Source organism: Rhinoraja longicauda, chromosome 13 (assembly GCF_053455715.1).
Source record: "Rhinoraja longicauda isolate Sanriku21f chromosome 13, sRhiLon1.1, whole genome shotgun sequence".
NCBI classification, from domain to species: domain Eukaryota; kingdom Metazoa; phylum Chordata; class Chondrichthyes; order Rajiformes; family Arhynchobatidae; genus Rhinoraja; species Rhinoraja longicauda.
Genome location: NC_135965.1, coordinates 39,845,511 through 39,872,303, shown reverse-complemented (window position 1 = coordinate 39,872,303; position 26,793 = coordinate 39,845,511).

Sequence of the window (26,793 nt, the reverse complement as noted above, 5' to 3'; positions counted from 1 at the left end):
ACTGTAGCTGAAAACGTTTATTAAACCAATATGTTGGGAAAATCCGATAAGATCAAACTTTTTTAGGACTGTTTTTTAAACAAACATTTGCCAAATTAGTACTGATCGTACACATAACATAGTCCTGTGAACAATGTATATTTATATATATATATATATATATAGTTCTACGTATCTGTTAATAATCATTCAGAAAACTAGAAGAATGCATAGATGATATGGAGTGCTCGGCGTTGAAAATTTCACCAAAGGCTTTAATTTAATTTTTCAATTTTATACAAGTTATTTTGCTGTATTATTTTCCGGGTCAGAGAAGTATTATATTCCCCATGTCTTATATAGTTCAGTTAAAGTATTGTTGGAATAGTTAAGTTACACTAGGTTGGAAAATGAAATAGTTTAATGGGCCAAGCGCAGGGAAGTGGGACTAGTGTTGATGGGACATGTTAATTGGTGTGGGCACGTTGGGCATTCTGTAGGACTGTATGACTCTAATGTTTTTTTTAAAAATGAGTGTGATTTTACCATGTTAAATCTGTTGTTGAAATTAAATTGAAGAGAGCCAGCCAAGATGCTAATTAAATATTCCTTCTATCAGCTGAAATGTGAGAAATATTTACATGATGTGAACTTATGCTGACTGAGCGAGCTGTAGTATGATTTCAAAACTGTTTTCACTTGTTTTGAAAAATGTAGAGAAAATGCGTACGAGCTGGAGTTGAGATGAAGCGGAGGTACATTGCACAGTGGTGCACTGGTAGAGTTGCTGCCTTACAGCGCCAGAGGCCTGGGTTCAATCCTGACCATGGGCGCTGTCTGTACAGAGTTTGTACGTTCTCCCTGTGACCACATGGGTTTTCTCCGGGTGCTCTGGTTTCCTCCAGCACTCCAAAGACGTTCAGGTTTGTAGATTAATTGGCTTCGGTATTAAAAAAAGTTGTAAATTGTAAATTGTTTAATACTCAAAAGGATGCAAAGTGCTGGAGTAACTCAGCAGGTCAGGCAGCATCTCTGACAAACATGGATAGGGGACTTTACATTTCAGACTGATTGTGGGGGGGGGGGGGGGGGGAAGGTGGGTGGATAAGAGGGGAGACAGGACGAATCTGAAGAAGGGTCTCAACCCGAAACGTCGCCGGTTCCTTCTATCCAGAGATGCTGCCTGTCCTGCTGAGTTACTCCAGCATTTTGTGTCTATCTTCAGGACAAAGTATGGCAGGCCTGTCTGGACCGGCGAGGGTGTTTTTCTTTTCTTAGGCAGATGGTTGGAACGAAGGCCAGAGATGAGAGCAGAAGGTGTGAGATTGCTGATGGTGGAGGGGACATTTCGAGGCGGACCTCTCTCCGCCTCGTGATTGTTGCTCTCCCAGCCTTCATGCCCGACCCCCTCATTCCTCCTTCCGTGCGCGAAGAAATTTCCAATGACCACCCATTCCCTTCTTCCTGCTGCCCCTGGAGAGGAAGGTAACGCAGCAATTACTCCTTGCAAGTGAAGTCCTCAGCGAATTTCCACTCCTTTAATGAGTTATACAACAGGCAATTTAAATGGCAATGAGCTGCTGAACAGCTCTCTGGGCAGCCATTCCAAGTGCAAGCTTCAAGTCCTTTTTACAAAATGCAGTCTTGCATTAAACATGGACCGAGCCAACGTTTCAATTTGCAGAGCTTGCAAAGGAGGAAAGAGCCAAATGCCTTGTCTCATTGCAGCCTGGTTGAAAGGAATATTCTACGACATCAATAAAGCCATGATTGAGGTGATCAATCAGCAGGGATGGCAGGAAAATATCACAAGAAAATATCATTGTAGGTAGCTCTGGCATGGTCATTTTGTTTATTGTGATTGTAATAAGGCACCATCCACAATGAAAATCTTTCTTTCAATTTTGGGAATTAAATTGTATGCAATATTAAACACGACAAAATATTTCCCGTCTTGCGCTTTTGGTCCAGTTGTCAGGCTGCAGCTTTGTGCTGTTTGTTCTTCCATCATTCACCAGTAAAGTTGGAAAAGCACCAGTTGCAGCACTTGCGAAGAACTTCCAAGGTGCATGGGCTAATGTCACTCCATTAATTGCTTTGGTGGCCTCCTGTTAGAGAATGAGGATGAGAAATCCAGAGTGAGGCCACAGGCAAACTGGAGGAACAGCACAGTGGCGCTGCATTACAATTGCTGCCTTACAGTGCCAGAGACCCGGGCTCGATCCTGACTCTGGGTGCCTGTCTGTACGGAGTTTGTACGTTCTCCCGAAGGTAGACACAAAATGCTGGAGTGACTCTGTATGAATGCTGGAGTGACTTTTTCAGTCAGAGAGTTGTGAATCTGTGGAATGCTCTGCCTCAGAAGGCAGTGGAGGCCAATTCTCTGAATGCATTCAAGAGAGAGCTAGATAGAGCTCTTAAGGATAGCGGAGTCAGGGGGTATGGGGAGAAGGCAGGAACGGGGCGCTGATTGAGAATGATCAGCCATGAATGGCACATTGAATGGTGGTGCTGGCTCGAAGGGCCGAATGGCCTCCTCCTGCACCTATTGTCTGTTGCCCTCTCCCCTGACTCAGCCTGAAGAAGAGTCTTGACCCAAAATATCACCCATTCCTTCTATCCGGAGATGCTACCGGTCCTGCTGAGTTGCTGCAGCATTTTTGGGTCTCTCTTCGGTTTAAACCGGCATCTGCAGTTCCTTCCTACACTTGTTCGTTCTCCCGGTGACCGCGTGGGTTTTCTCCGAGATCTTCGGTTTCCTCCAGCACCAAGCAAGTAGTGAGCAGAATATGAGGTGCTGTTTCTCCGGTTTGCTTGTGGCCTCACTCTGGTAATGGCAAGGCACAGAAACAGAATCAAACTAAATTCCGCTCCATTGGGAGTTTTCAGACAACTATTTCAGAACGTTTTGTAATTGTATTGCTTTGAAGTACAATAATTGTTTTAGCGAGCAATTGCAGCCGGCTAGTAGATACACAAAAAAACTCTCAAATAGCAGTAGAATAAACAGTAAATTACCGCGAGCATTGGCTAGGTGCTTGAGAACACTCATCCCATCTGTCAATGGTGTCATGGAATGTTTAACACACATGAATGAAGCAGAGAATTGTGGTCAGGCAACTGAATCACCCTACATCAACTCGAGAGCAATCCTGAACTATCATCTACCACATTGGTGACCCTCGGACTATCTTTGATCGGAATTTATTGGCTTTACCTTGCACAAAACGTTATTCACTTACCATGTATCTATACATTAATTGGCTCGATTGTAATCATGCTTTGTCTTTCCGCTGACTGGTTAGCACGCAACAAAACCTTTTCACTGTATGTGACAATAAATTAAACTAAACTAAATAAACTAAACTAAACTAAACAGAAGCCTGACAAAACAACGTGTAAGAACTGTGTAGGAAGGAACTGCAGGTGCTGGTTTACACCGAAGATAGACACAAAAGTAACATCGCTGGAGAAAAGATCCAGAGATGCTGCCTGACCCGCTGAGTTACTGCAGCATTTGTGCCTATCAGTATGTCAGAACTGTGGTGGCACGGTGGCGCAGTAGTAGCGCTACTGCCTTAGAGCAGCAGAGACCCAGGTTCGATCCTGACCATGGGTGTTGTCTGTACCGAGTTTGTACGTTCTCCCCAAGACCCAGCGTGTGTTTTCTCCAAGATCTTCGGTTTCCTCCCACACTCCAAAAGCGTACAGGTATGTTGGCTAATTGGCTTGGTACGAATGTAAAATTGTCCCTAGCGTGTGTAGGATAAGGTTAGTGTGCGGGGATCACTGGGCAGCGTGGACTCGTTGGGCCGAAGGGCCTGTATCTCTAAACTAAACTAAAGTAAACCTTTGGAGAAACAGGCTGCATCACAAGTGGAACCATCTGATATGTGCAAGCTATCACCATCAATGCACTCCTGATTGAATGGGCTGAGGTGAAATATTCCCAGGCACAAAGATTCATCTTTGTTGCTTGCACTGACCTGGTAGCTTTTAGTGTCATCGACGTCATAGGAACTACATTTCCGAAGCAGAGTGCCTCTTGCAGCCAGGAATATGTGGATTATGTTTCCACTCCCACGACTCATGCTTAGTTACAGGGGCTTGCTCGGCATGGAGCAACTCTAAGGCCGATTTTAAGCTGTAGCCCCTGCTGTTTCAAGCAGTGCTGTGCTCATAAACAGAGGAATGTCAGTAATGTCACCTAACTGCAACCGATTGGAAAATAAATGGCTTTCTCAAAAGATCAACAACAAAAAATCCTCTGCGATTGTTTCCTTCAAAAAATGGGAGGAGTATTTTAAAGAAGAAGCAGTAGCCCTTAACTTCCCTTTCTTTTTTTAAACAGCGTAGAACTCACTGTCCAATTGTCAGCAACTGGATGCAGCATGTTACACATCCCATTCAATTTTTATTCTGAATGAAAATCCTATGGAAACTAAATTATTTAAGGTTGATGAGTGTGGTTAATCTTAAATATCTTCAAGGACTGCCATATACAGTCAAACAAATGTTAGATCACGAATGATGATAGCATGTTGGGACTGCTCGTAATAGCTTTCATATGTTCCTTCTTTAAAAATTAGATAAGGTACTTTCAGAAATTATCTTTGTATTTCACTTTGGTTGTTGTCATGCCTCTTAGAATAATGTCGGGAAGAGAATGATTTTCTAACTGCAGAACAGAGGTCTGGACTGGATGAGACTCTATTGACAGTGCCAAAGTATTATAACTCCAGCTGAAAATCATTTTACGGATAAACATAAACGCTGTCCAGATTTTGGTTCTAAGATTCAAAGTCGGTTTCCCCTGAGAATTCATTCAGGGTCTTCAAAACATAAACCACATCGTTTCTGACATTGTTCCAATGACTCTTGTCTCGGAAACTAAACTGGTTTCGCCAACGTTATGTAAAGATCAGTTGCCCCCCCAGATGCAAATTCCACTTGGCAGTGTCTTTTGAAAATGAGCCATGTGTCATTTTTAAAGACTTTATGTCTTTTGGACTTGACCCAACATAGTTACTTCCCCAAAACAGGCTGCTGATACAATAAATTACAGACGTTGCCACAGAATTTGAATGCGCCGTTAAGTTTATTCGGCATCCCAGTATCAACTTGCTTCCAGTTACACGCACGGATATTTTTAATATGAGTTGCCCGTTCAGCAATTTCATCAACCTGCGGCTCTCAGTTTCTTTTTCAACAAAAATAATTTAAATCAATTATTTACAAATATTATATGTACAGTACAAAATAATACAAAGAAACCCACCGCCATGATACAAATATAAAACAAATATTCTTAAATTCGAAATATTAAATATTGAATAACTATTTCCCCGTCCTTATTGAGGGTAAATTCTACCCCCCGCGGTGCCCAATGGTCCCGGAAATCCCCCAGGGTGCCCATGGACAGCGCGTAGTCCCTATCTACCCGATGCCACCACCCGAGTGCGGACGAAACCCCAGAAAAGAGGTAGGCAGCTGGCTCAGGCAGAGCCCTCTTCCGCCTGGCGCCGCGACTCGCGGATGGCCAGCTTGGCCAGGCCCAGGAGCAACCCAACCAGGACATCTTTGGCCCTACCCTCTCCCCTACGCACAGGGTGTCCAAAAATCTGCAGCTCTCAGTTGAATCTAAAGTCCACAATCAGCTCCTTAGTTTATGTGACATTCAAGAGGAGACTGCTGTCCTGACACCAGAGTGCCAGATCAGCCACCTCCTCCCGGTAGGCCTTCTCATCGTTGTCGGAGATCAGGCCCACCACCACAGTGTCGTCAGCAAACTTGATGATGGAGTTGGAGCTGAACCTGGCCACACAGTCATGTGTGTACAGGGAGTACAGTAGGGGGGCTAAGGACGCAACCCTGGGGGGATCCTGTGTTCAGGGTAGGGCCGAAGATGTGCTGGAAGTAAGTTGGTTTTGTCGTTAGTAACACTGATTTAAAGCTGCCGTCGCCACTCTGGGACGGTACAAGGCAAATAAGCTTTTGGCTGACAATTTGCTGATTGCATTTTTTTGTGTCTGAATACCACTTGGTTTTTACAACCCATGGACCAGGGTGCTATTACTGCTTACACGGCTGGCTACCTTGGAGCATGTAATGAGATACGCCAGAAGGGGGGCTATGTGAGGATGCCTTTCATTGATTTTAGTTCAGCTTTCAACACAATAGTCCCCACCAGACTGGCTGAGAAGCTGCTGAAACTGTGGCTTAACACTCCCCTGTGTGCCTGGGCCCTGGACTTTCTCACTGCCAGGCCCCAAGTGGTCAAGATGGGGAGACATACTTCTAACCCCCTCACCCTGAACACAGGATCCCCCCAGGGTTGTGTCCTTAGCCCCCCTACTGCACTCCCTGTACACACATGACTGTGTGGCCAGGTTCAGCTCCAACTCCATCATCACGTTTGCTGATGACACTGTGGTGGTGGGCCTGATCTCCGATAACGATGAGAAGGCCTACCGGGAGGAGGTGCCTGATCTGGCACTCTGGTGTCAGGACAGCAGCCTCCCCTTGAATGTCACAAAAACTAAGGAGCTGATTGTGGACTCAACATCCAAGGACGTACACGCCACTGGAGTTAAATGGGGTTACTGTGGATAGGGTGAGCAGCTTTAAATACCTGGGAGTCCACATTACAGAGGATCTGACATGGACAACACACATTGCCACACTGGTGAGTAAGGCAAGGCAGCGCCTTTACCATCTCAGACAGTTGAAGACATTTAGAGTCTCTCTGAGGATCCTTCAGTGCTTCTACTCTGGGGCTGTAGAATGCATCTTGTCTGGGAACATCACAATCTGGTTTTGGAACAGCTCTGCCCAGGACAGGAAGGCTCTGCGGAGAGTAGTGCGTTCGGCTGAACGCACTATGGGAACTACACTCGCCCCCCTGCAGGACCTATACATCAGGAGGTGCAGATCCAGAGCCAGCAACATGATGGGGGACCCCTACCACCCCAGCAACGGACTGTTCCAGCTGCTACGGTCAGGCAAACACCTCCGCTGCCACACTGTGAAAACAGAGAGGCTGAGATGGAGTTTCTTCCCACAGGCCATTAGGACTGTTAACTCTCATATCACCAGGGACTAATTTAATTTACTGTATTAATTTATTTTTTGTGTTAATTTTTTTTTTCTATTCTGTTTTGTAGTTTAGCACAATCCGCAGGCATTGCCACTTTCATTTCACTGCACATCTTGTATATGTATGTGACAAATAAAGTTGACTTGACTTGTAATGGACACGGCATGTAATGGTTCAGAATCGGGCAGCGATACCTGTCCCACCATTCAGGAAATGTGGACCAAGTGCAATATCAAAACGGGCAGGGAGTAAAGATTGCTAAAGATAGACACAAAATGATGGAGTAACGCAGCGGGTCGGGCAGCATCTCTGGAGAAAAGGAATAGGTGACAGATCAGGTCGAGACACTTCTTCAGACTGTGAGTCAGCGGAGAGGGAAACTAGAAGTATTACATTTTTTTATTTTTTTTAGATTTAGGAAAGGTACAGAACAAATCAGAGGCGGCAACAATGGCCAAAGAGCCCATTATTCTGAGATCATAACTTCTGTTCTTAGTCCCTTCTACAAAAAAAAATCACCCTATCTTTTATCTTGTCAAATCCCCGAGCCTCTTATGTTTCAATAATATCTTCTCTCTTTTGTCTAAATTATGTACATTCAGCATAATATATATTTTCAAGCTCAAAATACACAATCATCTACTACAAAGCGAATGGAAAATAAAATGACTAATTTTCTGACTCTCCCAACTACAACACCACAATATAAACTGAACTTGACAATTCTACAATATGTACTTGAATACTAAATCTCTTTGGAATTTAAAGATACAGCGCAGAAACAGGCCCTTCAGCCCACTGAGTCTGCGCCAATCAGCTATCACCCCATATACTAACACTATCCTACAGACTAGGGACAATTTACAATTTTACTGAAGCCAATTAACCTACAAACCTATATGTTCTTGGAGTATGGGAGGAAACAAGAGAACCTGGAGAAAACCCATGTGGTCACAGGGAGAACGTACAAACTCCGTACAGACAGCATACGTAGTCAGGATCGAACCCGGGTCTCAGGCGCTGTAATGGAGCAACTCTACCGCTGCGCCACCGTGCCACCCCAACTCACTCAACAAATAAATTCTCCAATAGCCTTGACATGACAAGTCTCACGTACTAAACCGAAATATTATTTTGATCATACACAGTCATGAATAAATTATATACATAATATATATATAAATGCTTGTATTGCTGCTGAAATGCTTATCTATATATTAACAAACATCATTTGTAAACCCTTGTCTCAAAATAGACGAATTCACCCATTAACAGCAGTGATTACAACTATTTGCATGTATCACAAGCACTATAGTAATAATTTCCGACTTAAATTATTCTCAGTGCTTTCTATTTTCTTGCATTCATCATGCACATTCTGCTTCACTTTGCAACTTTCTCCTTGGCTCCCGACAGACACTGGACCTGCTATGTTCTCTGTTGACCCTTTCAGTTGCAAAGTCATCAATCCTAACCTTCATTCTCTGGATGGTTTCCAGTGGATGCAAATTAGCCATCGTTGTTACTGGCCTCTCTTGCCCTCAGTACATTCGGGGTTGAGGTATGGGATCTACAGGCTCTATTAAATCATCTCTACGTAGCAACACAATCCTCCCTCAAGGCATTCAACTCAGCGTGATCCTGCCTCAAGCCATTTAGCAGCTCCACGAACAAGAGAAGTCTTGGACATGCCATTTCCTTTTTGCGGACCTGTGCCGTCTCTTCCAGCACAGAAGCACGATCAGACTGCATTGAATTGCCCTTGCTGCTCTACCCTCTGTCAAGAATCTCAGCCTCCTTCCAAGGATTTTCAGCACCAATGCAAGCATTTGGGATAACACTCTGATGAACTGGCTGTCTTTAAACATTCAAACAAATCACACACAGAGCAGTACAGAATGCCACAGGAGATCCTTCTTCCCTGTGGCTATCAAGCTGTACAACTCCTCCCCCTTCTGTCGTGGGGTAGACTCCCAACCTCCTCAATCTTTACACATCCCCAACCTGTTTCCATTCGTCACTTTAATTTCATGTTTCATGTAGCTTGTTGTGCTTTAAGCCTGTTGGGAGACCAATTTACCTCCTGGGATAACTAAAATACGATCATATCATATCGTATCGTATCATAGCTTACTCTTTTATTTCACACTTGATTAATGTATGACTCTTCTCCCAGGGTGTCACGGTGGCGCAGCGGTAGAGTTACTGCCTTACAGCGCCAGAGTCCCGGGTTCGATCCTGAGTACGGGTGCTGTCCGTACAGAGTTTGTACGTTCTCTCTGTGACCTGCATGGGTTTTCTCTGGGTGCTCCGGTTTCCTCCCACACTCCAAAGACGTACAGGGTTGCAAGTTAATTGGCTTGCTAAATTTGTAAAATGCTGGAGTAACTCAGCAGGACAGGCAGCAGCTCTGGAGAGAAGGAATGGGTGATGTTGCGGGTCGAGACCCTTCTTCCTCTGGCTAGTCGTTCCACATCCCCACCACCCTCTGCGCGACGTCAAGTAAAGTCGAGATTATTGTCATATACACAAGTGCCCAGTGGTCCAACATCAGATAATAACATTGTACCAGCCATTCAGCTTGGTTGAGTGTTATTTGCTTTCAATAAAGCATCTTTGTTCTTGCCTTACAGAACAACAATATAGAAGAATCTATAAGTGCTACCTTGTGCAACCCATTCAGTGAGCACTATGACAATAAATAGTGTGAATCGCATTGACTGAACGTTGAATTCACGATTTTTCGTTTAAATGCATACTTTTTAGCAATGCCTTGCATCAGGCTAATTATCACCATCAATTGTGTTTTGGCAATCTCAATGCATGTTTTTTGTAGGTATTTAATATTTTCTCCACATTTTGATGCACATTTCTGTTTGTTTTTATCCCTGAGTTCATGAGTTCATAAGTTATATTCAGCCCATCAAGTAAACTCCATTATACAATTATGGCTAATCTATCTTTCCCTCTCAACCCCATTCTCCTGCCTTTTCACCATAACCCCTGACATCCGTACTAATCAAGAATCTGTCAATCTCTGCTTTGTATTCTCCACAATAAGAAAATGGGAGCACAAATTGTTCCATTTACATTACAATTAAATGTAAAATGTTATTTGACTCTTGGTATACCTTTGAGGGACTTTACTGGCTTTACCTTGCACTAAACGTTATTCCTTTATCATGTATCTGTACACTGTACATGGCTCAATTGTAATCACGTATTGCCCTTCTGCTGACTGGATAGCAGGCAACAAAAGCTGTTTTCTAACAATAGCCAAAATGTTATTCCCTTTTTCCTGTATCTATACACTGTAAATGGATTGATTGTAATCATGTATTGTCTTTCCGCTGACTGGTGAGCACGCAACAAAAGCTTTTCACTGTACTTCGGTGGTATATATATATATATATATATATACCTTTATTCGTCCCACACCGGGGAAATTTACAAATAAATATATTGATATATATATATATATATCCAAGAGTATATTGTTTCAGTTTCAATATACACACACATACACACACACACACACACATATATATATATATATATATATATATATATATATATATATATATATATATATATATATTATAAGAAAATAACTGCAGATGCTGGTACAAATCGATTTATTCACAAAATGCTGGAGTAACTCAGCAGGTCAGGCAGCATCTCGGGAGAGAAGGTGAGAAGGACCATCTCCCAAGATGCTGCCTGACCTGCTGAGTTACTCCAGCATTTTGTATATATATATATATATATGTGTGTGTGTCTATATCTATATATATACATATATATATATATTTATATATTTAACTGGGACTTATTTGTGGTTGATTATTGCTATCCTTGGTTAGATAAATCTGACAAAGGAAATAAGAAAATAATCAATGGTTTTAATTATAGTCAAGGGGAATGTATCTGATTAATGAACCAAGCTTTCTATTTTAGCTAAAGGTTTTAAATGGGATCAATGTTGAGAAATGTCAATTTAAAGACTACCCAATGTACTTATAAGGATACCTGTGGCCAAAATTTGATATTACAAAGTACATCTTTATTTGAAAGAGGATGCAAGTGAAAGATTTTCCAGCCACTTGAAAGAAGATTATTTCAGTGAAATTAGGTCACATTGAACTAGAGGGCATTACTGAGAAAATGGGTCAACATGCTCTTGCCAATAGTCAAACTCAAACAGAGTTGTTTGGAATGGACCTCTGAGAGTTAAAACATTGAGACCACCATCAAAGCAAACATTGATAACATTGACTTTGTGACTTCAAGTCTCCACATCAAGTTGCAATGTGACTGGGATTTTTTTTTCTTGGCTTTCACTTCATACCAGCCAGCATCCATACATCAAGGGCATAGTTACAACATGAGAGGGGGAACATTTAATAGAGATGTGCCCAGCATGGTTTTTACACAGAGGGTTGTGGAGGCCTGGAACGCATTGCTAGGGGCTGTGGTGGAGGCAGGTACAACATTGGCTTTTAAGAAGCTTTTGGATAGGCATGTGGAAATACAGGAAATAGAGTGATATGGATCATGTATAGGCAGATGAGATCACTTCAGCTAGGTTTCATGTTCAGCACAAACATTGTGAGCCGAAGGGCCCGTTCCTGTGCTGTACTGTTCTACGTTCTACATTCTACCTGACTTTCTGGATACTATGGCTGTGAGCAAGGTTAACTAGTCAATAGTCAATAGTCAATAGTAGTTTATTTGTCACATACACATAAATGTGCAGTGAAATGAAAAATTACCCGCAGTTCAACAATAAGACCAATAAGAATAATCAATAAAAATGCAATAACACATACAATCATAAACTAACACCAAACAAAAAAAACATTCATCACAGTGAGTCTCCTCCAGTCACCTCCTCACTGTGATGGAAGGCCAGAATGTATTTTTCTCTTCCCCTGCCATCTTCTCCCGCGGTCAGGCTGTTGGAGTTGCCACGTCGGGGCGGTCGGGGCTCCCGACATTGAAGCCCCCGCCGGGCGGAGAAAATCCCGCGGTCTATTTCAGGCCGCGCCGGACGGTGAAAGGTCTGCGGCGGGCCGACCCAAGCCCCGCGATTTGGGGCGGGCGAAGACGCTGCCGCTGCCGCTACCAGAGCTCCCAATGTTGGCCCCCACCCAGGGGCCTGTGGGCTTCCGAGGTCCAGGCGGCCCGCACCGAAGCCTCTGGAGACGAGTCGCAGCCGCTCCAGACAAGGAGACTGGATCCCTCACATTCAGGGTCCCAGGGTTTCCACAATCTCTCATGGAAATTGAAAGACAGTCTCAAAATGAAGGGATAAAAATCCTCATGATTCTGTCACATAAAATATATTGGCATGTTTCTGAAGAGTGGCAAGCTGTTTTGACAATCAAAAATGTAAGGCTGAACAATAATATTTTAAAAGTGTTTTTTATGATTTTTCAGAAAGCATTCAATGTGTTGCCAGGTCTTATGTTCAATCTCCCAGGTGGATATTGGTGCTCCTGACTCTTGGAATGAAGTCTTTAGGGCAATCGTCAACTGACAAAGGTGTAAATCCCTGACAGTTTTAGAACGGAACCTGTATACAAAAACAGAGATGCAATGTTAGGGCTCTATGAGGCAATGTTAGGCCGCATTTGAAATATTGTGAGTAATTTTGAGCACCATATCTGAGGAAGGATGTGCTGGCACTAGAGAAGGTCCAGAGGAGGTTTACAAGAATGATCCCAGGAATGAGTAGGTGAACCTATGATGAGCGTTCGTTAGCACTGGGCCTGTACTCACTGGAGTTTAGAAGAATGAAGAGGGGCCTCATTGAAGCATACCGAATAGTGAAAGGCTTGGGAAGGGTGGAGAGGATGTTTCCACTAGTGGGAGAGTCTAGGACTAGTCATAGCCTTAGAATTAAAGGACATTCTTTTAGGAAGGAGATGAGGAGTCATTTCTTTAGTCAGAGGGTGGTGAATCTGTAGAACTCTTTGCCACAGAAGGCTGTGGAGGCCATGTCAGTGGATATTTTTAAGGCAGAGAAAGATTCTTGATTGGTACAGGTGTCATAGGTTATGGGGAGAAGGCAGGAGAATGGGGTTAGGGAAAGATAGATCAGCCATGATTGAATGGCGGAGTAGACGTGATGGGCTGAATAGCCTAATTCTACTCCTATTCCTTATGATGTTATGACCTTATAATCTCAATAAGAAGGAAGGAAGGAATGGGTTGGGAATAATGCAGTAAATGAACAAGGGCAGAGGGGTATAAAAGTTCAGTGATCGTTTGGTGTGGAATGAGGTGTAAATTGGAATCTAAATGGAGCAGCAACAGCTATAGGTCAGGGACATGTTCTAGGGACTAATTCTTGATTAGTACAGGTGTCAGGGGTTATGGGGAGAATGCAGGATAATGGGGTTAGGAGGGAGGGATAGATCAGCCATGATTGAATGGCGGAGTAGACATGATGGGCTGAATGGCCTAAATCTACTCCTATCACTTATGATCTTATGACCTTATGAACCTAAGATGGCGGCATTTATTTCTCTAGATAACACACCCAGCATATTTATTGCCAGTCTTAGAAGTTAAGGAGTGCTTCAAATCATCCTGACTTTTAGATAGAAACATGTGCAATGGCTTTCATTTGGGTTATTATTTTGGCAAAACCCATCATTCTTGTCGACCACCAAGAGAGTATGTCAATTATTGCGATCCAATTACTGGAAAAAAGTAATTGCCGAATTTCTTTACAAAGTAATTTTAACCAGGCTCATTGTAAAAGATAATTATTTTCACTTTCCAAGGGGGAACGTGATATGTATGCTGTTGGCTGGCCCTCTGATAGGTGGAATGATATTACAGTAATCATACAGCCATCACACTCCAAGGTCTATCCAAAATACATTTTTATGTTATTCTTTGGCTGAATATTTGACGGTGCGTGGAGCAAAAATGTTTTTCAAGGCACGTGCTCCCTTTCATTTGAACGTCTAATGCTATGTGATACACTTGATTCACACTGATCTCAGCTCAAATCATTAAAATATCAACTCAGGCTAATGTAAAAGGCTAACGTTGTTCCATTTATTAGTCAATTTGATTCTTTTATTGACTGCAGCGTTTTTTACTGACCAAGTTATTTCATTTTAAAAAGAAATCTGACTTTAAATCTAAGGCCCACCAAAATAAAGTGGTCAGGTTGCAATGGGTTAGAATTTTCACTTGAGTATTGAACAGTCTGCCTGCACATGCTATCATCCAATGAATTTAGATTTTTAGATTTAGATTTAGAGATACAGCGCAGAAACAGGCCCTTCGGCCCACCGGGTCCGCGCCGCCCAGCGATCCCCGCACACTAACACTATCCTACACCCACTAGGGACAATTTTTACATTTGCCCAGCCAATTAACCTTTGGAGTGTGGGAGGAAACCGAAGATCTCGGCGAAAACCCATGCAGGTTACAGGGAGAATGTACAAACTCCGTACAGACAACGCCCGTGGTCAGGATCGAACCTGAGTCTCCGGCGCTGCATTCGCTGTAAGGCAGCAACTCTACCGCTGGATCTTCTTATCTCACCACCTTTTGCAGTTTAGAGATGGAGAGGAGAAGTAGGCCCATTGGCCCACCGGGTCCGTGCCCACCAGCGATCTCCGTACACCAGCACTATCCCACACAACAGGGACAATTTTACAATTTACCAAAACCAAAACCTGTACGTCTTTGGAGTGTGGGAGGAAACCATGGCAGCCGGGGAGAACCCACGCAGGTCACGGGAAAAACATACAAACTCCGTACAGACAGAACCCGTAGTCAGGATCGAACCTGGGTCTCTGGGCGCTGTCAGGCAGCATCTCTACCGCTGCGCCACCGTGTCACCCTCTGCTCGATCCAGCGGCGATTCTTTGACTTCTCTTTGGCCAAACTTGGAAGTCTCAAAGCATTAAATTATTATGTTCCTAATGCTTTAAACTGCACCATCTCACAGAGGATAAGGCACCTGATGTGGCCATAGAACTAAAAGTACACAGTTTCATATCACAACCAAACATTGCAACATAAATGAAGATGTATTAGAGTTCCAAAGCTAATCTAATCCAGCAATATCAAGAAAATAACGTATTTACTTATTTCTTATCTTGCCTGAAGCATTTCACTTTTAATGAGTTAGTTTGAACTATAGTCCATGCCACTGTGTAAACAAACCTACTGGCCATTTTCCCACACAGCACTGAGAACAAACAAAATTGAGATGAATAACTGAGTTACGTGAAGGAATGATACTGTCTGGAACACCAGATGAACTTATTATTATTCCCTTTTGATGACCATTTTTATCATCTATCTGTTCGCTGTAGCAGACAGACCTCAATGCAATATCTCATCCCAGGTACAACATTGTAACAAAGCAGCATGCAACGCTAAATTTGGACCATCATTCTTTGAATGAGAGGGAAAAGTTACATTTAATGATCCAAACTGCCAGTCAATGATTATTATAGATTCTAATGGAAGGTTTGAAATATTGGGAAAAGTTTCAAGCGAATATCGAGCATTACATATGGGGCGGCACTGTGGCAACTGCGGTAGAATTGCTGCCTTACAGAACCAGAGACCCTGGTTCGATCCTGACTACGGGTGGTGTCTATACTCCCCGTGACCTTCATGGGCTTTCTCCCAGTGCTCCTGTTTCCTCCCACACTCCAAAGTAGTAGAGGTTTGTAGGCTAATTGATTTGGTAAAATTGTAAATTGTCCCTAATGTGTGTAGGATAGAATTAGAGTATGGGGGTTGCTGGTCGGCGCGGACTCGATGGGCCAAAGGGCCTGTATCCGCACTGTGTCTCTAAACTAAACTAATGTCTTTTCTGAGCTCACAAATGCCTTTGGCTCCATCAATTGCGGGGGAAGATGGAGCATATCACTACCCCCAAGGATTTTTCTCCATCTTTCAAATCTGTTAACATCATGCAGGTCATGATTTTATTCGATGTGTGTGGAAAGGAACTGGTTTATACCAAAGATAGACATAAAGTGCTGGAATAACTCAACGGGTCAGCAAACATCTCTGGAGAAAAAGGGTGATGTTTGGGTCGGGACCCTTCTTCAGACTGAAAGTAGAGGGGAGCGAACAGGAGGCAGGTAAAAGTCAACAGATTGCTAAGGAAGGGTGGAGTCTACAAGGCCCATTGTTGCCAAGGGAAGAGGTGATAACAAAGGGATACCAAGATACAAACAGAGGAACAAGTAGGACAACTAGCGTGGGGGAGGGGGAGAGAGAGGGAATGCAGGGGTTATTTGAAATGATTGCTTATTTGAACATTCATAATGCTGAGTTGTAAACTTCCCAAGTGAAATGTGAGGTGCTGTTCCTCCAATGTGTGTGTGGCCTCACTCTGACATTGGAGGAGGCCCAGGATGGAAAGGTCAGATGAAAGATGGAGAAAAATCCTTGGGGGTGGTGATATGCTCCATCTTCCCCTGCAATTGATGGAGTCAGACATTTGTGAGCTCAGAAAAAACATTAGTTTAGAGATACAGTGTGGGTAGAGCTCTTAAGGATAGCGGAGTCAGGGGGTATGGGGAGAAGGCAGGAACGGGGTACTGATTGAGAATGATCAGCCATGATCACATTGAATGGTGGTGCTGGCTCGAAGGGCCGAATGGCCTACTCCTGCACCTATTGTCTATTGTCTATTGTCTATTGTCTATTGTCTATTGTCAGTGTGGGAATGGGAATGGGAGTTAAAATGTTCGGCGTCCAGGAGATCGTGTAGGCCAAAGCGTAGGCCCGAGAGCTTGCAGAAGCCCAGCTATAATGATGGAAGCAATGCATCACCTTCTGTACAACCCAGGCACCAACATCATCGAGCAGCTTTGATAGTCTGCAGTCCCCACATTGGTCATCACCCACCATAGAACTACAACGTGCAGATGCTGGTTTAAACCGAAGATAGACACAAAATGCTGGAGTAACTCAGCGGGTCAGGCAGCATCTCTGGAGATAAGGAATGGATGAAGTTTCGGGTCGAGAACCTTCTTCAGTGATCTACAATAGATAGAAATCATCCTTAGCCCCTGTGGCTTGCTCAAGAAAAGATTGCAACGGCCAACAATTTAATTCATTCTTCCTGTGGTAGTATTTGTACATAAATGTTTTTGTCACTTTTTGATTTGAACATGTGTCTATGCTTGTGCAGAAGATAGACACAAAATGCTGGAGTAAGTTAGCAGATCAGCCAGCATCTCTGGAGAAAAGGAACGGGTGACGTTTCGGGTCGATACCCTTCCTCAGGCTCCCTCTCTGCGATTGTGCATCTGCGCAATCTGACTGGAATCTCAAACAAACTGAACCTGCCCTTGAGAGCTCTCTCAACTTCCCCTGTACTACTTTGCTACCCTGTATGTTCATGCATTTGAGATTAGCAACCTGCAGGGACATATACGTTACAACTGCTAAAGCCTTATTTTCTGAATAATGATTCATAAAGATGTGTTATTCATGTTACAACATTTTAATCACTGAACCGATGTAAGTTCAGATTAATTGCAAAATCAGGTAAAATAACAAGTATGGTTTCCTCTGTACAGTCAACCCACACTACTGTTACAACCAGTGCCTATTTTATAGAAGGCAAGATGCTGACATGCATATTGATTAAAAATTAAGCTTCATTTATTGACAATTTTTTTTCCCATCAATACAACCCCCCTCTTCTATTTAGATTTTGTGACCAATCAACTTCTCAGGGTGCAGTGGGGTAGCTGGTAGAGCTGCTGCCTCGTAGCACCAGAGACTGGGGTTCAATCCTGACCTCGGGTGCTGTCTGTGTGGAGTTTGTACGTTCTCCCTGTGACTTCATGTGTTTCCTCCAGCTGCTCCACTTTCCTCCCACATCCCAAAGGAGTGCAGGTTTGTCGGTTAATCGGCTTCTGGAAATTGCCCCTGGTGTGTAGGGATTGTCTGTGAAAGTGGGATAACATAGAACCAGTGTGAACGGGTGATCGAGGGTTGGCGTGGACTCAGTGGGCTGAAGGGCCAGTTCACACACTGCATCTCTAAACTAAACTAAACCGAACTAATTTAATAAACTGACAACTAAAAACAAACAAAAAAAAATCAACTTTTTAGTTAAATAAAAAAATAAAGATCCAGAAAATCTAGTTTTTAACTTTGTTGGAGGTGACTGATGCATAATGTCACCCCCTCCCCCAACAAAAAGCACTGGTTATGGCCATCTACAATGTGTTGTGGAAATCACAAGTTTACAATGAAGTCAACCTGATCTCTGGAGCAACTGAGCAGATTCCTACAATGGCAGAAGAGAGAAGGGTCATCGGGAAGGAAGGCCACACAATTTCTCTACCTCATCCAGCTTATCCAGAGTGAAATGGTGTCACGCCACATTACCTGAGATCCGTGACTGCAGTGAGATGCAAACAATGAAACACCATTTCACCTCCCCATTCCACCATTATGTACCCTGTACAATCTGTGATCTTGCCGAAACCAACTCATCAGCTTGGCCTCTTGCCCACTAATAGAGTAGAAAAATTTCAAGATTATCTTCTACCTTGGTCATTTGTTTGCTCTGCAGGATGGTAGTGGTGAAAACGAACGAATGTTTGAGTTAACTCTCTCGATCACGATTCTGAAATGATGGAGAGAATGGTGCAAAGTATGTTAAAACTTCATGTGGTCTAATCAGATCTGTCCATGAACATTTAAACAGGTTTTGCTCAAATATGCTCCATTGAACTTAGAGGAATACAAAGCATGTCCTTTAAGAGAGGGGAACTAGTGTTGTCGAGGACAACCACACTAAGCATGTGGGTGTGGGATTGTGATCGTTCACAACCTATATCAACTGAAGTGGGGAAGTGACCATTTTCTGCTAAAGTTGGATCATTGGTGATTGCAATGATGCATCACTTGCAGAATCATTCTGTTGAGTTCCTTCACCCTCACATCATTTGCAGCAACATCCACCAGAGGCAAGGAAAGACTCACTGATGTGAGCTTTTCCCTAAATGCTTGTGCATTTAAAGGCCATTTACTGACAGTGGAAATGCTCCTGTCAAAAAAGGCTGAGTAGAGCGGTACGGTGGCACAGCGGTAGAATTGTTGCCTTCCAGCGCCAGAGACCCGGGTTCGATCCTGACTACGGGTGTTGTCTGTAAGGAGTTTGTACGTTGCCTTCCAGCGCCAGAGACCCGGGTTCGATCCTGACTACGGGTGTTGTCTGTATGGAGTTTGTACATTCTTCCCGTGACCTGCGTGGGTTTTCTCCGGGATCTTCGATTTCCTCCCACACTACAAAGTCATACACATTTGTAGGTTAATTGCCTTGGTATAATTGTGTGTGTACGATAGCGTTAGTGTGTAGGGATCGCTGGTCGGCGCAGACTTGGTGGGCTGAAGGGCCTGTTCCCCACTGTATCTCTAAAATAAATCGAGGATTTAACTGAATAGACAAACAAGAATCTCACCCCGGTTATAGATTTTGTTCTGGGCCTCTATGCACTATCAAATACACACTGCCAATACTTTTCTATAGTAGTATAAGATTAAACTTCTTATTTCACTTACGCATGCCCAGCATATAAAAGGTACATAACCTTTTTGAATTCTGTCTTATGATAATTAGCCCAAAGTTTAGTTTAGTTTATCGTCACCTGTACCAAGGTACAGTGAAAAGCTTTTGTTGCGTGCTAACCAGTCAGCGGAAAGACGATACGTGATTACAATCGAGCCGTCCACGCTGTACAGATACACGATGAAGGGAATAAAGTTTAGTGCAAGATAAAGTCCAGTAAATGTGTAGGAAGGAACTGTAGAGGTTGTTTTACACTGAAGATGGACACAAAATCCTGGAGTAACTCAGCGGGTCAGGCAGTACCTCTGGAGAAAAAGAATAGGAGACGTCTAGGGTCGAGACCCTACTTCCTATGTTTTGGGTCGAGACCCGAAGAAGGACTTTACCGGACTTCAGACCCAAAATGCTGAAGTAACTCAGCACGTCAGGCAGCATCTTTGGAGAGAAGGAATAGGCGATGTTTCGGAACGTTACCTATTCCTTTTCACCAGAGATGCCGCCTGACCTGCTGAGCATTTGGTGTCCAAAGTCCAGTAAAGTCTGATTAAAGTCCGAGTACCTCCGATGAGGTAGATGGTAGCTCGCTAGTTGTTGATTATATCAAATTATTTGATTGTGAAAGACAGTAACTGAATGATTACGGTTTATTCTTCTGGTTTTGGTGACAAGCACTTTGCAGGGACATGGAGTTGACATAGTTAAACGTTCTAACTTGCAAGGCAGAAAACCCTAACAGAGTTAAAATGGAAGGTTTGGCTTGGGGAAGTGATTATTTATGGTAGGGATCAAGGATATTGATTGCTTCAGGGCCCTCTGTGACAAAAGTAAATTTCACCGGAAAATTCATTCATCTCACATGACCAAATGCCAAAATAAAACATCTAACACCATAGTGTGACACAGTTGTAAGATGCAAAAAGCGACTGTTGCTTCCTGTCTAATTAGTGTAAGGACAGGCTTTTTTCTGCTGTTAATAAATTGCTTTAATTGTAAAGGTTGGGAAGACAAAGGAGAATTGTTGAAATGATTGTTTGCCCGCTGACGGGGAGGAAATGTTCCTAATCCTTTCTCGTTCTGCAGAGATCGCTATTGATTGTGATTTTCTTGCTCCACCCACCAGGCAAGGTGTGAAAGTTGACAAGATGTTGTGAGCCTCTTCGGTTTGTACTACGTATTTTTTGCCTGCTTGTTGTTAAGCGTTTCAACCCCTCCTTGCACAATGGACCTGCTTTTCCTTAAAATGGGCCGTGAACAACGTTTGAACTTTCAATCTGAAGAGGACTGCAAAAAAAAAAAAATCGGATGCATCACTGATTACTAAGCTCACCGTGAAGTTCTTCAATTAAACATTCAAGTGCCACATTTCCCACAAGTTCAAAACGCAGAAATATCATCTTTCACAAACTGTCTGCAAACTATTGCCTTAAGTTTACTAACCATTGAAAATTACGAGTTTGAATAAAAGGCATTCTGTTAAGCTGTGCATTAATAATAGGTCTGCTAAACATCTGCACAGATTACATGTGGCTCTATAAGGCACTGGTCAGACTGCATTTGGAGTATTGTGAGCAATTTTGGGCACTGGAGAGGTTCCAGAGATTTACAAGAACGATGCCAGGAATGAGTGGGTTAACACTTGATGAGCATTTGTCAGCACCGGGCCTCTACTCACTGGAGTTTAGAAGGATGAGGGAGGACCTCAGAAACTTACCGAATAGTGGAAGGACTGGATAGAGTGGATGTGGAGAGGATGTTTCCACTAGTGGAAGTTTCTAGGACCAGAGATCATAATTAAAAAACATTCCTTTAGGAAGGTGATGAGGAAGATTTTTTTTATTCAGAGGATGGCGAATCTGTGGAATTCATTGCCACAGAAGGCTGTGAATGCCAAGTCAATGGATGTTTTTAAGGCAGAGATAGACAGATTTTTGATTATTTCGGGTGTCAGGTGTTACGGAGAGAAGGCGGTAGAATAGGGTTTGGAGAGATAGATCAGCCATGATTGAATGGCGGAGTGGACTTGATGGGCCGAATGGCCTAATTCTGTTCCTATCACTTGGGAACATGAACCTCTTTAATGTGCCTTAAATTCAATTGAAAATTTGAAAGAAAACTGCATATAATGAAGCTCTGATACCTAGTCAGGTGAGTTCTTTCTTACTGAAATTATACAAGTTGCTCTTATATAACAGGCCACAGAATATAAAGATAGATACAAAAAGCTGGAGTAACTAAGTGGGTCAGGCAACATCCATGGAGAAAAAGAATACCTGCTCTCTGGCTACACCTAGCCCACAGCCAACAGTGGACCATTGTGGGCTCCACCTTTCCTCAACCATCGTCACCTTGTGCATATCTTTCATTCATTTGTTCTATATCTCTCTGTATCACCGTCTATATCTCTCGTTTCTCTTTCCCCTGACTCTCAGGCTGAAGAAGGGTCTCGACCCAAAACGTCACCTATTCTTTTTCTCCGGAGATGCTGCCTGACCCGCTGAGTTACTCCATCTTTTTAAGTCTATCTTCAGTTTAAACTGGCTTCTGCAGTTTCTTCCTATACAGAATATTAAGCTTAGGTTTATTGTTGCTTGTTATGGCTATGGCAGCGCGTGCAGACGCAGCGGCCCCACGCTCTCCCGATTTTTCGAGTGTTTTTAATGTTTCCTCAAGTTCGTCAAGTTTGTTAAGTTTGTTAAGTAGACAGTCATTGAAGTGACTATATTTTATATTGATTGTTGTTTGCTGTGCCTTTTTAATTTTAACTCAATTTAATGCACTTTATTCCTCGGGATTGTGGGAAACGATATTTCGATTTTCTGTCTGTGTAAACTAACTGGAAATTGACAATAAAGTTGACTTTGACTTTGACTTTGACTTTGATTGTGTGCCAAGAAACACTGAAAAGCGTTGTTTGCATGCGATCTAATCAAATCAGATAACAGTATACATATATACAATTAAGTACAACAGGTAGGGCAAAGGGAAAGATACAGAGTGGAGAATATAGTTCTCAGCATTGTAAAGCACTAGTTGCAGAGCCAAAGTCTAATTTGATGTGAAATTGGAGCACATGCACAAACAGATATAGAGAAGATGGACACAAATAGCTGGAGTAACTCAACGGGTCAGACACCATTTCTGGAGAGAAGGAAGAGGTGACAGAGGTGACATAAGAAACAGTTAGACAGGTACATGGATAGGATAGGTTTGGAGGGATATGGACCAAATGCGGGCAAATGGGACTAGTGTAGCTGGGACATGTTGGCCGGTGTGGGCAGGTTGGGCCGAAGGGCCTGTTTCCACACTGTATCAGTCTATGACTCTATGACATTTCAGGTCGAGACCTTTTTTCAGACTGGGTCAGGGGAAAGGAAAGCAAGAGATATAGACTGTGATATAGAGAGATATAGAACAAATGGATGGAAGATATGCAAAAAAAGTAACAATGATAAAGGAAACAGGCCATTGTTTGCCAAGGGCTTAGTGAAAACAGGTTACAGACATGGAAAAACACCAGGACGACTTTTGAAATTAGTACAACAACTAGTCTGGGGGAGGGACAGAGAACGAAGGGATGCAAGGGTTAATTGAAGTTAAATAAATCAATGTTCATACCCCATGGCTGTAAGCTGCCCAAGCGAAACATGAGGCGCTGTTCCTCCAATCTGCGTTTGGCCTCAATCTGACAATGGAGGAGGCCCAGGACAGAAAGATCAGTGTGGGAATGGAAAGGGGAATTAAAGTGTTTGGCAACCGGGAGATCAGGTATAGGGACCATGATGCATGGGCGGCACGGTAGCGCAGCGGTAGAGTTGCTGCTTTACAGCGAATGCAGCGCCGGAGACACAGGTTCGATCCTGACTACGGGTGCTGCACTGTAAGGAGTTTGTACGTTCTCCCCGTGACCTGCGTGGGTTTTCTCCGAGATCTTCGGTTTCCTCCCACACTCCAAAGACGTACAGGTATGTAGGTTAATTGGCTGGGTAAATGTAAAAAATTGTCCCTAGTGGGTGTAGGATAGTGTTAATGTACGGGGATCACTGGGCGGCACGGACTTGGAGGGCCGAAAAGGCCTGTTTCCGGCTGTAGATATATGATATGATATGCAGGATTAATCAATAGTAATTTGGGCCAATGCAGAGAACAGAATAACTTTGTTGCTCCCTATGCTTAATTCACTGATTACTGCCTGGAGCTAGTGTTAACCATGTGTCACGTTGCCTTTTTTTTCCCATAAGAATATGTTATTCATAATATCTGCAGTAAAAGCAATTGGCCCATGCCTTTCTCTTTATTCAATTCCTTTACAATGTGTCATAAGATCATAAGAGATAGCAGTAGAATTAGGTCATTTGGCCCATCAAGTCAACTCTGCCATTCAAATCATGGCTGATCTATCTCTCCCTCCTACCCCAATTCTCCTGCTTTCTCCCCATAACCTCTGACACCCATACCAATCAAGAATCTAGCTATCTCTGCCTTAAATATATCGACCGACTTTGCCTCCACAGCCTTTTGTGGCAAAGAATTCCACAGATTCACCACCCTGTTACATGAAGTATCTGTGAGGTCCTGTCCGTTAGTGTCCAGTGACAGCAAAATCCTAGATGCTTCCCCACAATGCATCAATCTTTAGTGCATCCCTTAGCACACCACCCTCACCATGGAATGTATCAGTGGGCAATATTCACTTGCGGACATCTGCTAACACAGACACATATTTTGTGTAGGGAGGAACTGCAGATGCTAATTTAAACCGAAGATAGACACATAATGCTGGAGTAATTCAGCGGGTCAGGCATCATCTCTGGCGAAAAGGAATAGGCGACGTTTCAGGTCAAAACATCACCTATTCCTTTTCCCCAGAGATGCTGCCTGACCCGCTGAGTTACTCCAGCTTTTTGTGTCTATCTCCAGCATATTTTGGGCAGACTGAAATGCATATTTCACTGGTGTAATCTTCCATCAACAGTTGATGTTTGTCTTAGTATATGTCTCGAGAGGAATGAATCCTCCATTATGTTCTTCTTGCGTTTGAGGCAGCAGAAGTTATGAAGCTGCTTCTGCTTCTGCTGTCTCTGTTTGTTGTCGTTCGCCTGACTGAGGTCAGTTGACAGGGCTCACCACGGGGAGGTCAACAACGTGAGCCCCTCCATTATGTTTATGGGGCAGCACAGTGGTTCAGCTGGTAGACCTGCAGTCTCACAGCGCCAGAGACCCGGGTTCCATCCTGACTGTGGGTGCTGTCGGTACGGAGTTTGTACGTGTTCTCTGTGACCGCTGAGTTTTCTCCGGGTTCTCCGGTTTCCCCTCACACTCCAAGGACATACCAGTTTGTAGGTTAATTGGCTTCCGTAAGTTGTAAATGGTCTCTAATGTGTAGGATAGTGCTCATGTACGGGCTAATCGCTGGTCGGCACGGACTCGGTGGACCAAAGGGCCTTTTCCCACGCTGTATCTCGAAAGTAAAATATTGGAGGGAATAGATGTGAATAAAGACTGAGTGTCTCCCTTACGCGTTATTGAAGGAACAGCAGGAAAGAGTAACATAAACTTATAAACTTCAAATTGTGAGGCCAATTCACTTAGAAGTCTGTGCTCAAGTTTTCTTTTAAAATCAGAAACAACTGTTCAGTTAAGGAGCTTGATTTACATCACACTCCCTATGGATCAAACACATCGTTCTGCTGTTTTGCACTTGTTATTGTACATATTTTATTGTTTATCATTACTCAACAACATTTACTATGTGAACAAGGAATTTCATTGCACTTTGATGTATATGACGGTGTCACAGCGGTAGAGTTGCAGCCTCGCAGCGCCGGAGACCCGGGTTCGATCCTGACTACGGGTGTTGTCTGTACGGAGTTTGTACGTTCTCCCCGTGACAACGTGGGTTTTTACCCCGGGCGCTCCGGTTTCCTCCCACTCTCCAAAAACATATAAGTTTGTTTGCTGATTTGGCTTTGGTAAAAGGAATTGTAAATTGTCGCTAATGTGTAGGATAGTGCTAGTGTACGAGGGGAGGGGGATCAATAGACAATAGACAATAGACAATAGACAATAGGTGCAGGAGGAGGCCATTCGGCCCTTCGAGCCAGCACCGCCATTCAATGTGATCATGGCTGATCATTCTCAATCAGTACCCCGTTCCTATCTTCTCCCCATACCCCCTGACTCCGCTATCCTTAAGAGCTCTATCTAGCTCTCTCTTGAATGCATTCAGAGAATTGGCCTCCACTGCCTTCTGAGGCAGAGAATTCCACAGATTCACAACTCTCTGACTGAAAAAGTTTTTCCTCATCTCAGTTCTAAATGGCCTACCCCTTATTCTTAAACTGTGGCCCCTTGTTCTGGACTCCCCCAACATTGGGAACATGTTTCCTGCCTCTAATGTGTCCAACCCCTTAATAATCTTATACGTTTCGATACGATCCCCTCTCATCCTTCTAAATTCCAGTGTAAGTCGCTCCAGTCTTTCAACATATGACAGTCCCGCCATTCCGGGATCGTTGGTCGGCATGGACTGGGTGGGCCCAAGGGCCTGTTTCCCATCCTGTACCTCTAAACTAAAGTAAACTCATCTGAATCTGGATCACCTTCGAGTTTCTATCCCACTTGTGACAAGATTGCAATTGAAATGAAACTTACACGACCGATTTGTCAGTCCAAATACAGAACATCGGACCAAAAATAAATAAAAAGCAAACAATGGGAAGGAAAATGAGTAATGGAAATATTTTCACTCGTTGTTCTTGATATGAAGTGGTTCCCATAACCAGTGCCAAACTGGCAGAGCTTGTAAACAGAATCAAACTCCCTATGATTATGATTATGATTAGCAGGAGTATAATGAGATTGAATATAAATATAACCAGCGAGAGTGTGTGGCATTTAGTTTTAGCAATATTATTAAAAAAAAAAATTTAAGTGTCATGCTTATTGGAGGCACCGATGGTTGAACAAAAAGCATAAAAGTGTACTCGACAGCAGTAACAGTTAAGTTACTAGAATATCAGCCAAAAACCTGAAACCCTGATCCATTGACAAGAGTTCAAATCCCACTGTGGCAGTTGCAAAACTTAATTTCAAGTTAAGTAACTAAACCGTTTTTTAAAAAAATGCCAGTTTCAGT